Consider the following 15,245-nt stretch of genomic DNA (forward strand, 5'->3'; position numbering starts at 1 on the left):
CGCAGCCAACAACAAGCTACTGAAACTCCCCAGCAGAAGAGGAACAACTGCAGTCTCAGCGAGACAGACGAGCAGCAGAGACTCCCCAGCAGACTGATGCACGACTGCAGTTTCAGAGAGACAGATGAGGAGCAGAGACTTCCCAGCAGACCTAAGCCCATCTCCATGCCGACCAGGTGCGATATGCTAATCAACAAGCTACTACCTGGGCTGATATGCGTAATGCTGCTATCCATTACAATTCAAAATCCCAATATTGTCAAGCTCCGTTGCTTCTGATTGGCCGAATGGAGAAACAATACGAACACTGAAGGGCACTTAAGTACGAAGGTGACTGACCGGGAATGTGCTGCTCTGGCGGAAAGGTCAGAATATCCGATTTACCTGTTCCACCAGAAGAGCTCACAACTTTGCTCGATGGTTCAACCATGCACTCTGCTGAGTCACTGAAACATATCCGGGTCTACAACAATGCCTGCCAGATGACGTAATTTGGATCTGGAAAATGTGTGTTGGAGGCAGGATACGTACCAACGTTCAAGGTCCAGGGGCAAGACTACCATACATTCGGATCTCTATTGCCACTGTTTAACGAAGACAATCTTTAAGCATCGCCTTTATATCTTCAAGTTTTATTCATGGGTGACAGCACTACAGAAGTAGATGCCCATCATAGAAACAATCCCCTCACTAAACCGCACATTGTCCGCATGTTGCAAAACATGTTGCACCGGCACAATCCATACTAGTAGCAAACAAAGTTTGAAAACACACACAAACAGCAAACTAAATAGACCCGTGCGAAGACGAATAATTCTGATAGTACTGTATATATTTGCAGATTTCTATTTAGGCGTCCACAGATCTGGCACGGTTTGAATTCGCTGTAAAAGCCGAATGAGCCATACAGAAGTGAAAAAGCAGAATACTTGAGATCCTAAAGAGGTGAGGAGCTTTAAAGTGTTTGCAGTAGTTTCCGGGGAAAAAAACTGCAAAAATTAGCAGTTTTCTAAATTTAAATGTATTTGCTTGTAAGACAGGCAGTTATACCAACAAAATAGTCGCTAATTAACATCCCCCATATGTCTACTTTAGATTGGAATCATTTTTTGAACATCCTTTTATTTTTCTAGGGCGTTACAAGGCTTAGAACTTCAGCAGCAATTTCTCACATTTTCAAGAAAATGTCAAAAGGCTATTTTTTCAGGGGCCAGTTCAGTTGTGAAGTGGCTTTGAGGGCCTTATATATTAGAAACTCCCCAATTAGTCACCCCATTTTAACAATTGCACCCCTCAAAGTATTCAAAACAGCATTTAGAAAGTTTCTTAACCTTTTAGACATTTCGCAGGAATTAAAGCAAAATAGAGGGTTTTTTTTGCAGAAATTTATATTTAATCCAATTTTTTTGTAACACAGAAGGTTTTACCAGAGAAATGCAACTCAATATTTATTTCCCAGATTCTGCAGTTTTAGGAAATATCCCCCATGTGGCCCTAGTGTGCTTATGGTCTGAAGCACAGGACTCCTGCACCTAATGGATTTTGGGGCCTCCTTTCTATTAGAATATATTTTAGGCACCATGTCAGGTTTGAAGAAGTCTTGTGGTGCCAAAACAGTGGAAATCCCCAAAAAGTCACCATATTCGGAAAACTACACCCTTCAAGGAATTTATTTAGGGATATAGTGAGTATTTTGACCCCACAGTTTTTGTTGCAGAAATTATTGGAAGTAGGCCCTGAAAATGAAAATCTACATTTTTTTCAAATAAAATGTAGGTTTAGCTAATTTTTATTCATTTCGAAAAGGACTAAAGGAGAAAAAGCACAACAACATTAGTAAAGCAATTGCTCCCGAGCAAAACAGTACCCCACATATGGTTATAAACGGCTGTTTGGAGAAACGGCAGGGCTTAGAAGGGAAAGAACGCCATTTGGCTTTTAGAGCTCAAATTTAGCAGGAATGGCTTGCGGAGGCCATGTTGCATTGCAAAGCCCCTGAGGGGACAAAACAGTGGAAACCCCCACAAGTAACCCCATTTTGGAAACTACACCCCGTGATCAAATTATCTAGGAGTATAGTGAGCATTTTGACGCCACAGGTGTTTTGCAGAAATTATTGGAAGTAGGCCTTGAAAATCAAAATCTAAATGTTTTCAAAGAAAATGTAGGTTTAGCATTTTTTTTTTAATTTCCACAAGGGCTAAAGGAGAAAAAGCACCACAACATTTGTAAAGCAATTTTTTTCGAGTAAAACAATACCCCATCTGTGGTCATAAGCTGCTGTTTGGACACACGGTAGGGCTCAGAAGGGAAGGAGGACCATTTGGATTTTGGAATGGTTTCTGGGCGCCATGTCACATTTGCTGAGCCCCTGTAGTACTAGTTTAGTGGAAATACCCCAAAAGGGACTCCATTTGGGAAACTACACCCCTTAAGGAATCATCTAGGGGTGTAGTGAGAATTTTGATCTCAAAGGTTTTTTGCTCAATAAGATGTAGTTTTAGATCAACATTTTTCATTTTCACAAGGAATAAAGAAGAAAAAGCCCCCCAACATTTGTAAAGCAATTTCTCCCAAGTATGTTAATGCCCCATATGTGGTTAGAAACTGCTGTTTACATATATGTGAGGGTTCAGAAGAAAAGGAGTTGGTATTTGACTTTTGGAGCGTAGATTTTGCTGGAATGGTTTGCGGACACCCTGTTGCATTCGCAAAACACCTGATGTACCAAAAAAAAGTGACCCAATTTTAGAAACGACACCCTAATGGCATTTATCAAGGGGTGTAGTGAGCATTTAGACCCCACAGGTATTTTTCAGAAATTAATACGCAGTGGATGATGCAAAGTGAAAATTTAAATTTTTCCACTGATATGCCTATTCACGCACAATATGTTGTGCTCAGCTTGTGCCACTGGAGAATCTTACCCCATAAATTGATAAGTGGGTTCTCCTGGGTATGGTAATGCCTTACTTGTGGACCTAGAAATACAAATCGGTCCAGCCAGAATGAAGAAATGTGATGTTAAAAAAACAATACGCTCCGCAGCACACATAACATTTACATTACATCTGCGGACTTCATTGCGGAATTTTGAATCTCCATTGAAGTCAATGGAGAAATTCCGCAATGAGTCCGCAACCAGTCCGCCACACGTCCGCAACAACCATTGTATGCTACGGACACCAAATTCCGCACCGCAGCCTATGCTCCACAGCGGAATTGTCCGCAACGTGCAATCGAACCCAACCACAAAGCTGTGGAAGGCAATGGAGAAACGGGTCCGCTGCGGATTTCTGCTGCGGAGTGTCCGCAGCGGAATTCCAGAGCAAATCCGCTGCGTCTGGCCATGCCCAAACTTGTGTGTTTTTATTGTTTTACGACATTTTTATTATTTATTTTTTTACTTTTTTGACTTGTCCCACTAGGGCACTTGAGGGCCTGATGCCCCGATCGCTACTCTAATACACTGCACTACATAGGTAGAGCAGTGTATTAGTGCTGTCAGTTATTCACTGACAGCAAGCCTATGAGGACACGCCGCAGGCATTTCCTCATCGGCTCCCGTACAAGGCAGACTCGGACGCCATTATTTGGCCTCCGATTTCCATAGCAACCCAACGATTGCGTTGCTGTGTTGCCGGTCGGGTTAAAACCCATCAGATACTGCGCTCTATTGAGGGAAGCATCTGAGGGGTTAATCAGCCAGATCGGAGAATAGCTCCGGTTCTGGCAGTTACAGGAGGGTGCCAGCTGTATAATACAGCTGTCACCCCGCGGTGATGGTGCCGGTTCTGCTTATGAGCCTGCACCATCACTGCGACGTAACTGTACTGCGGTTTGCGGGAACATCTTCCCGACAGCACCGAATATATACGGCGGATGTCGGGAAGGGGTTAATCTGCAGTGTGGCAATTTATGCTTTTCAATCAGTGCAACTCAGAAAAATAAAAAAGATTATACTTACCCATATCTCTATGCTTCTGCGTCCAGCCCGACCTACAAGGATGTCATTTCATCCTATGTGACTCCTACAGTCAATCACAGGCTGCTGCAGTCACATGGAATGAAGGGTCATCCCAGGAGGCCGGGCTGCAGGATTTCAGAGAGACACGTCGCCATGTCTACGGGTAAGTATAGGCTTTTTTTTTTACGTGCTGTTTTCAGCAGTGGACATTCCGCCCGAAAAACTGCACCACAATTTGGTCCAGGGCGGATACGCTGTGTACTTTTATGCAGCGTATCCGCCCTGTGTGAACGTACCCCTAAGCTTTTATTCCGCAAATAGCTCTTTTATATTCAAGACTTGTTTCGTATATTTCATACATCAGTGCAATAGTGCCTTTTTTATTCATGATCCAAAAAGAGGACGATTTCCGAAGTACCCAAACCAGGAGGTGAGAGCCAGATTGACAAATTAAAAGGCTGCATAGATGATCTTATGATATGCTGTGATTCTGCTACATGCACAAGAAGAGGTATCAACATAACTGAGTTTTTTTTATTTTATTGTTTTGTTTTTTTATAAGCCTCTGCTTTTAACCATTTTACTGCCAGGGTTTTTGGGCACTTCGGGTAGTCAGGACAATTTTCAAACTTCTGACGTACAAATAAAACCTAAATTACAATATAGAAAAATTAAACTAAATCTCCATAAGCATATATTTTCTGAAAGTAGACCCCTGGCACATTCTCATAATACTACTCAGAGCCTTATACACCCAGACATCATAATGCAATTTTGTGTGAAAGTGTATATTTTCAAAAGTGTGACCCAAGCAGAGAGTTAGATGCAACACACATCCTAAAGATAAAATTACAAGATATGCAGAGTTCATACATACATTTTGCCAATGTCTGGCGATCTAGCCTGAACTAGAGCCTTTAGTAGCAAGGACATATGAAATACATCCTTGGCTACTGAAGTCCCTCCCTGAAAGAACGTATGAGGGAAAGAGTAAGCCCTTATTCACACGACAGGGTTTCCCGGCCGGGTGACGGCCGTTCATAAATCGTCCGTCACCCGGCTGCAGTAGGAAAAATAGACCCCTAATTGGGCTATTCACACGACCGATTTTTTGACGGCCCGGGAAACCTGGCCATCAAAAAATGGGACATGCCCGATTTTTGGCCGTTTACCTGGCCGCCCAACTCCCATAGAAGTCTATGGGGCCGGGTAATACACGGCCATCACCGGAATGTGTCCCGAGTGATGGCCATGTATTCCATCGCTCTCGCTCTCTCTCCTCCTCCTCCTCACAGTGCAGAGTGTATGTGAGGAGGAGGAGGGTCTTTTTTTGCTCCCTGTAGGAGTCGGAATCCCCAATCCCCGGCCGGGGATTGGGGATTCCGCTACAGGAGAAGTGAGTGACTACACTGTCCATATATGGACACAGCGACGTCACTCACTTCTGAAGCGGAATCCCCGACTCTATGGCCGGGGATTCCGCTACAGGAGAAGTGAGTGACTACACTGTCCATATATGGACACAGCGACGTCACTCACTTCTGAAGCGGAATCCCCGACTCTATGGCCGGGGATTCCGCTACAGGAGAAGTGAGTGACTACACTATCCATATATGGACACAGCGACGTCACTCACTTCTGAAGCGGAATCCCCGACTCTATGGCCGGGGATTCCGCTACAGGAGAAGTGAATGACTACACTGTCCATATATGGACACTGCGACGTCACTTACTTCTGAAGCGGAATCCCCGACCCCGTGGCCGGGGATTCCTCTCCAGGAGAAGTCAGTGACTAAACTGTCCATATATGGACACTGCGACGTCACTTACTTCTGAAGCGGAATCCCCGACCCCGTGGCCGGGGATTCCTCTCCAGGAGAAGTCAGTGACTAAACTGTCCATATATGGACATTGAAGTCAGTGACTTCTCCTGGAAGAGGGGGGGGGGGGGGTGCAACCTACAGGGGGCTGTGTGGCATTACCTACAGGGGACTTGGTGGCATTACCTACAGGGAGCAGGGTGGCATTACCTACAGGGGGCAGGGTGGCATTACCTACAGGGGGCTGGGTGGCATTACCTACAGGGGGCTGGGTGGCATTACCTACAGGGGACTTGGTGGCATCACCTACAGGGGGCAGGGTGGCATTACCTACAGGGGGCTGGGTGGCATGACCTACAGGGGACTTGGTGGCATCACCTACAGGGGGCAGGGTGGCATCACCTACAGGGGGCTGGGTGGCATTACCTACAGGGGGCAGGGTGGCATTACCTACAGGGGGCTGGGTGGCATTACCTACAGGGGGCTGGGTGGCATTACCTACAGGGGGCTGGGTGGCATTACCTACAGGGGTCAGGGTGGCATTACCTACAGGGAGCTGGGTGGCATTACCTTCAGGGGACTTGGTGGCATTACCTACAGGGGACTTGGTGGCATTACCTACAGGGAGCTGGGTAGCATTACCTACAGGGGTCAGGGTGGCATTACCTACAGGGGGCAGGGTGGCATTACCTACAGGGGGCTGGGTGGCATTACCTACAGGGGGCTTGGTGGCATTACCTACAGGGGGCTGGGTGGCATTACCTGCAGGGGGCTGGGTGGCATTACCTTCAGGGGGCTGGGTGGCATTACCTGCAGGGGGCTCGGTGGCTTTACCTACAGGGGGCGGTTTGGCATTATCTACAGAGAGCTGTGTGTGGCAACAAATTTAAATGAAATTCATCCGATTTTAAAACGGACACGTGAAAAAACGGATGCAAAACGGATGCAAACCGGCCTTGAAAAACGGCCAAAAACGACCGATTTTATCGGCCGACACTCGGACCCTGTCGTGTGAATGGGGCCTTAAAGGCTATAGACAACTTTGCACTGGCCATTTCTTTCATTGTTTATTGTTTATTTTATTCCTAAATGCAAAATTAAGCAACTTTCTAAATAGTCTTCATTAAAAAGTTCCCACCATTTTGCTGCTTTAGAGTCTGTGCAACTCCTGTACATAGCTGGAGGTGATGCTGATTCTGACATAGATCCGAAAGCAATTACTTTGAAGTAGAATCTCATCAAACATTGCGAAAAATCAAACAACTGCTTATTAGGGTTGACCCAAAAGGATGATTATCGGTTGAAAATTTACCAAGTTCTGGCAAAAAGAAGTCATAATGCACCTTATCTAGATGACTGTTCATGGGGGTTTTCCTAGTGCAAATGTTTCCACCCTTACCTTTGCTTGAATTTGGTTAAGGACTCCAATTTCTCATGAAACATCAGTACAATATCGCAAAATGCTAGCAAAGCTTTTGACAGACTGCAATTCAAATAATGACCACTAAGTGGCAATACATCGACACATATGCAAAGACATCTCTTGACAGAGCATCACAAAATCATGTTTTTTTTGTTTTTTAAACCTGTCCATCTTGCGCCACACATCTCAGGATATGCTGAGATAAGAGGGAAGGAAAAATACATCTAAGTCAAGGACTAAGTTACAGTTCTCTATTTCCTAGACATGAGTGTACATTTGATTGAACAACTTTACACTTGTCCTGGAAATGTGCCTACAGTAGTTTTTTGGTGCATTTTATTGGTCTTTTTGGTAAAATGTACATATTTTTTTTTGCTGCATTAAAAAAAAAAAAAATCACAATGAGTAACACTACATATAAACATCTACACAAGAAACATCATTCCACAAAAGTACTCTGATTTATTTAATATGTGTGAATGAGGCTCCGTTTACATCTGCATCGTGGCTTCAGTAGGGCCAGCCTTAGGTTGGATGGTGCCCTGTGCGGGATTCTCTATTGCTGTCTTCCACAAACCAAAAATTATACACATATATAGACACGCACATATTGGAACATATATACTGTACATACATAAAGGCAGATATTTAGACAAACAGGCAAAAATATACACACATTCTGGAATATATACATACATAAAGGTAAATATATAAACATACAAATGCATACATATATACAAGCACAAAGACACATTCAGATACTGGCTATATATACCCACACAGGCACACATATACTGTACACAGTACAGATAATGTAGTAGATTTTAAATGCAGTCCTATGTAACACTTTAAATAACATAGTGATAACTCCCTGAGAACAGGTAATGTAGTAAATGTTACCTGCAGTCCCATATAATGCCACAGATAACACAGTGATAACTCTCTGAGTACAAATAATGTAGTAGATGTTACCTGCAGTCCTATGTAACAGCACAGATAACACACAGTGATAACTCTCTGAGTACAGATAATGTAGTAGTGTTACCTGCAGTCCTATGTAACACCACAGATAACACAGTGATAACTCTGAGTACAGATAATGTAGTAGTGTTACAGAAGAGTATATAGGGGCAGCAGAGTATATAGGGGCAGCAGAGTATATAGGAGCAGCAAACTATATAAGGGGCAGCATAGTATATAAGGGGCAGCAGAGTATATAGAGGCAGCAAAGGATATAGGGGGCAGCAGACTATATAAGGGGCAGCAGACTATATAAGGGGCAACAGACTATATAGCGTGCAGCAGACTATATAAGGGGCAGCATAGTATATAAGGTGCAGAAGAGTATATAGGGGTAGCAGTGTATATTGGAGCAGCAGACTATATAGAGGGCAGCAGACTATATAGGGGAAAGCAGACTATATGGGGGCAGCAGACTATATTGGGGCAGCACATATATAATTCTATCTGTTCTTCTTTAATATTGAACACACACAATTACAAAGAGACATAAACACATGCAGACCTATATAGACACACACACACACACACACACACACACATACACACACACACACACACACTGGAACATACACAAACAGCGCCATTTACCATCTCTCCTTGCTGACAGGATCACAGGTTTCTTGCAGGACAGGCTGTGGGCGGAGCTTTCTCCTCTGCTCTTGTTTACTCCGTGTCTGTAACTAAGAGCAGGAGACAGAGCAGAGGCAGAGCCCAGTGGCGCCCCCTACATGCTTGGAGAGTGCAGCGCCCTGTGCACTCGCACAGGTCGCATACCCCTAAGGCCGGCCCTGGGCTTCAGTTTATAATATAAACCACAACGCAGTGACAGATCCGTCGTACGATGGATACCATTAGCCCTCCACAAATCCGGTTGACTTAAAATGGGACTGTAGAGGTCCTGTTGTGATCAGCAAGAATAGCACTGCATACAGCGTTATGATTCCCTTTAAAGGTGAGGGAATTTGTGATTATAGCCCCTAATGTGAACATAGCCTTTTACACTGTGTATGCATGTATATATTTCTTTAAAAAAAAGAGTACATTGCTCTTCTATTATTAATTCAAACAAAAGTGTTTTTTTTCTATTCTTTTATTTTATTATTGTTTCATTATTTACAGAATTGAAATATCATATTTTTACAAACTATCAAATTTGTCTAATCGCCAATTAAAGAGGACTTCTATATGGAAACTCTTTGTACAAAATATTCCTTAATTCAATTTTAGAAACATATTTTATTAAATGATTTCATAAAATAGATATTGAGCTAGAATATAAGTGTTTAATCATCAGTCATAAATGTACATGACTTTTTGAAAGTAAGTTTCATTTTACAAAAGGATCATGTGTAGCTGCATATTGATATCATCTTTAGAAAAATTTTAAAACTTATAATTGGTGAAAAAGATTTATAGGTACCATAGATCATTGTGTGATAAAGCCCAAGAGGGTTGTACCACGATATATGATAACTATTACTGTGACCACCAAATTAGAAAGTGAACTTAAGATATAGTTATACCAACCTCTCTCGCCCTGAGAACTGCACATGGCTCCCCGAGGAGACTATTTGGTGAGACAAATCAAGAGCAGGTTATAAAATTGGACATGTTAAACAGGTGGGTAAAAGATGAGAATATTTTCATGTACGTACAAAAGAAACATAAGTTATCTTGACCATTAAAAGAAAGTAAAGGAAACTAAGAATATGTATGTGATGAGCACAGCTGCTTCACTACTTTTTCAAAGATTACTTTTAACAATATCCTTATGGTACCTAAGTTTGTGAAAATTTCCCTTAAGGGGGCTGTCCCAATTATCACTGTTAAGACTATTGTAGGTTTCTATAACCATCATACATCTAAATTTTGAGTTCTATAAAAAGCCCAACAGCCAGAAGAGATGACAAAAAACATCTTGATATATATTACCAGTAATCCGAAAAGTGATACAAAGCCTTAAATGGACACCAATTTTTCAAACAACTTATGCTAATCTAAAAGTATAACTGATATAGATAGATTAACTTTGTCATTTACTTACTGTTAAAATTTAGTTGTTTTGTCCATGCAAATTCTGTGTGAAGTGACTGCCAATAAGTGTTTCCCTTGCTGTAATCTGCTGTGCACCCCGTTTTCAGGCAAAATCTGTCTTGCTACTTACAGAGCAAAGGAGACGGACTGCAGGAAGTGGTGGTGGGTCTACCTGCAGCTTCCTCACAACAGTTACTGTCTTACCTCAGTGCCAGATTCTCAGCTACACTTCTGATTACTGCTGTATAATCTCCTCCATGCTGCTATATATTTTAGATAAATATATAAAAATAAATAAATCTTGCAGCACTCCAATGAAGTAGGTGAAAAAAAAGTGTGGTTTATTCAAGCCAAGATATAAAAAAGTGCGACGTTTCAGTCCAACATTAGGACTTTTTTAAAGCATGGTGGTACATACACAAGTCATAGTTTATAAAGCATGTGCCAAATACAAAGCAATCAATCTCATTAGAATAATTTAAATAATTTAAAAGTCTATATAGCATATAGCTATGTGTAAAATCATTGTTAAGATATCAAAAAATGTAAACATTGATACAAAATTGATAAGTGACATAATGAAAAGATAAATAAATAATAAGTGTAACAAAAAGGCAAAATAAAGACATAATTATATGATAATTGAATATTCAAAAAGCTGTGTGGCAAATTAAGGCTGCATGACCACTCACCAATCGGAAGCATGATGTTTAATTTGTATATTAAATATTCACTTAATGTCGTCCGCTCTCAGCATCAGCCAGCATCAAACGTGCATGCGTCCGACTGACGGAGACAGGAAATGACGTATATGGCAAGTTGCTAGGATACAGACCGCTAGTACACAGATATCGCCATCATTCAACGCGCATGCGTTGGGCAGACAAGAGCCGGAAGCAGCGTTCACAGACCGTTGCCGGGTTACAGGTAACAAATAATATTCTATAGAGTATATAGGATCTGTAAATTTATAAATGTATAAGCTAGATTACTCTAATTAGACCCATGATAGATAGAATGATGATATAGCAAAACCCGAAATCGGGTGTATTAAATATAGATATATTCAAAAATGTCCCGGATCAGTATCATAAAGAAAGGTAAACAAACCTATGAATATCAATATATATACAAGAGAGAAGCAGTAAAGATCCGGTTAAAACACCAATGTAAGAGCACCATATTTGATATATCCCTGTCCATCTAGCAACAAGGGAAAAACTTATTTTTATTTTAAGGTGAGTATCGTAATGGTTTATAAGTGGACATAAAGAAGGAGTTCACACGAGGGGGAGGATTCAAGGTCACAGTCATGTGACCAATGATAACCAGCGCCAAGCATAGTGGAACCATATCACACTCCCGTGTTTACCGTCAACCACTAGAACCAACAATCTATCAAACCCACAACAGCTTATAGAACAAAAGGCCATATAAAGAATTTTACTGCAACTCAATCGCATTCAATAAACAATATAGTGTCAGAATAAATACCTAAATACTCGTCACAGGATATGATGAATGAAATACAGCTTTCATCTTCTATTTCATAAAGGTCAAATTGATCCTATATGGCCTGGGGTGGTCTGAGGTGGTCATGCAATCACATTATAGTCTAAAGAAAAAAGAAATTCATTCAAAATTTATGCAAATATAGACAATATATATATAAAGAGGACGACATTGCTAGAGAAATGAATACAGTCTAAAAGGACGAAATCAGAAGGTAGCCCTAGCCACATTAAACTCAACATTGAGACCCTTAGGTCTCAATGTATCCAATAGAAAAATCCATTTTAATTCGAATTTATGTAGCAATATATGTCTGTTACCACCACTATGAGGTGGTGGGATGTGTTCCAAAATAATAAATTTTAAATCCTTTTCAGTATGACATTGTTCTAAAATGTGTTTCGCTACAGGCAAATCCTGTTTCTTTTTTCTAATGGAATATCGATGATTATTTAATCTGGTTTTAAAATCGCAGGTGGTTTCACCCACATATAATAAGTGACAAGGACACCATAGAGCGTAAATTACCCAATCTGAGTCACAAGTAAAATGATGCCTAATGTGGTATTGTCTATGTGCAAGAGGATGATTAAATGTATTACCCCTACACATGAGTGGACAATTAAAACATTTGTAGAAAGGGAAATTTCCTGGTTTCAGTAATCTAAGTAAAGTTTGTTTACCACTGGTTGATGTCTTACCTGTTCTTGTGTTAACCAGTTTATCACGTAAACTGCGTGGTCGTCTATAAGACATCAGTGGCGGACTATTAAGTTCACCAATCCGATCATAACTGTTACTGATGATTGCCCAATGCTTATTCAAAATTCTTGAAATATCTCCACTAAAATCATTATAGGTGGAAATAAAAGGAATCTATTTTTTACCTACACGTTTAGATGTTTTTACTAATTTTTTCCTAGGAGTGTTATCAATCTTAATCTTGTGAGTAAGCTACAGCTGTTTAGGGTAACCTTTCTGTAAAAAATTAGCAATCATCAAATCAAGGGATGAATCTAGTTCAATAGAGTCGTCCACAATAGGTTTAATTCTCACCATCTGGCTGTATGGTAGCGATCGTAACATATTCTTAGGATGGCTACTCTCGAATCTTAAGAGTGTATTCTGGTCAGTATCTTTAGTGTACAACCCTGTAGTCAATGTGTTATCAACCAACTTCACACTAACATCAAGAAATTAGATATTATCTGTTGAAAAGGACATAGTGAACTGCATATTCCTATCAATTGCATTAAGAAACTGATGAAAGGACTTCAAATAATCCTCCGTGTCTGTCCAGATGAGGAAGATGTTGTCTATGTATCGCCACCACCCCAAAACATGAGTGAAGTGGTTGGACACATAGACGAACATCTCCTCAATCATGTCCATATATATATATATTGGCATAGGTAGGGGCCATATTGGACCCCATCGCCATGCCTTTAAGCTGGATATAATATTTGTCATCAAAGGTAAAGTAGTTGGATGTCAATATAAGATCAAGTAGAGATATGATAAACTCACAACTTTGGGCATCATAATGTGAATTTTTGAGTTTTTGTCTGACTGCCCCTATACCCTCATTATGTCCAATGGAGGTATAAAGGGACACAACGTCAAAATATACCAACAGTGACCCCGGAGGTGGTGTCATTAATTTTAATTTATGCAGAAAATAAGAGGTATCTCTAATATATGATCTGGTCTCCAGGACAAAATCTCTAAGGACTTTATCCACAAATATAGAAATATTGCTAAATAAAGAGCCCCTCCCAGATACAATCGGACGACTTGGTGGATTCACCAGGCACTGGTGTATTTTAGGGAGTAAATACAAACTGGGGGTTTTGGGATAATCAACAGTCAGAAAAAATTGCAATGAAGTATCTATAATGTCATCCTCAAGAGCACTGGTCAAGCACACTTTGATCCTTGTTTCAATATCCCTTCTGGGATCATGACCTAATAATCTATAAACCCCGGTGTCGTTAGTTGTCTATAAGCCACAGAAATATAAGATTTAGAGTCCATAACCACGACCGCACACCCTTAGTCCACGGGTTTAATGGTGAGGTCAAGGATATGGACTAACTCATCAAGTGTAGATAATTCAGATGTGGTGATATTTGGATGTCTCAAAGCGTCACCCTGTGTATGGGATCGTAGATCCAGTAGATCTTTTTTAACAAAATCAGTGAATGCCTCAATAGGGTGTGATGTAACCGGAGGTTGAAAATTACTTTTGTTAAACAGACCAAAATTCTTTAGACACATATTTTTAGATTCACCAGATGGTGTGGTTTTACATGGTTGAGAGTCACCGTAGGTAAAAAACAGATTCCTTTTATCTCCACCTATAATGATTTTAGTGGAGATATTTCAAGAATTTTGAATAAGCATTGGGCAATCATCAGTAACAGTTATGATCGGATTGGTGAACTTAATAGTCCGCGACTGATGTCTTATAGACGACCACGCAGTTTACGTGATAAACTGGTTAACACAAGAACAGGTAAGACATCAACCAGTGGTAAACAAACTTTACTTAGATTACTGAAACCAGGAAATTTCCCTTGCTACAAATGTATTAATTGTCCACTCATGTGTAGGGGTAATACATTTAATCATCCTCTGACACATAGACAATACCACATTAGGCATAATTTTACCTGTGACTCAGATTGGGTAATTTACGCTCTATGGTGTCCTTGTCACTTATTATATGTGGGTGAAACCACCTGCGATTTTAAAACCAGATTAAATAATCATCGATATTCCATTCGAAAAAAGAAACAGGATTTGCCTGTAGCGAAACACTTTTTAGAACAAGGTCATGAAAAGGATTTAAAATTTATTATTTTGGAACACGTCCCACCACCTCATAGTGGTGGTAACAGACATATATTGCTACATAAATGCGAATTAAAGTGGATTTTTCTATTGGATACATTGAGACCTAACTTTAAGAACAATGGCTAGATAGACAGACAGACAGACGGATGGATGGATATATAGATGATAGATAAAATAAATAAAAGCAGCATATTGGTTATTTCAATATGATGTGGGTGTCAGCATATCTGACCTTGATCCAGGGTTCAAGTCAGACAAAATCAGAGAAAAGTTTGCAACACTCCAGGAAGTGCTGCGTTCTCTTGTTCTATATTTTTTTTTTTAGATAGATAGATAGATAGATATGGAGTATATGTAGAAATATAAGCACACATACATTATTTTAAAGTTGTTCAGTAGAGGAAGTAGTGATGTGCTGTAATTACATTTTTATAATTACCTTATAAATCTATGAAAGTTTTCTTGTAATGGTTATTGACCAATCAATTATTACTTCCATAGCCACTAGCTTCATCACTTCATCTTGATTTATTTACATTACATTCTCGTAATCCATTGCATTATCATATTTATAATTGCAGTCATTCTTTAATATTGATTATAACATAAT

At 40.4% G+C, this 15,245-nt stretch overlaps 1 long non-coding RNA gene across 1 annotated transcript in view; it reads left to right on the forward strand.

The window, feature by feature from the left end:
* The first annotated feature begins 849 nt into the window (after positions 1 to 849).
* Positions 850 to 15,245, forward strand: part of LOC142761318 (uncharacterized) — a 31,627-nt gene continuing 17,231 nt past the window's right edge. The window contains exons 1-2 of the long non-coding RNA XR_012883608.1: positions 850 to 945; positions 11,022 to 11,194. This is a non-coding gene — a long non-coding RNA (uncharacterized LOC142761318). The remainder of the gene's footprint in view (positions 946 to 11,021; positions 11,195 to 15,245) is intronic.

This window comes from Rhinoderma darwinii, chromosome 4 (assembly GCF_050947455.1).
Source record: "Rhinoderma darwinii isolate aRhiDar2 chromosome 4, aRhiDar2.hap1, whole genome shotgun sequence".
Taxonomy (NCBI): domain Eukaryota; kingdom Metazoa; phylum Chordata; class Amphibia; order Anura; family Rhinodermatidae; genus Rhinoderma; species Rhinoderma darwinii.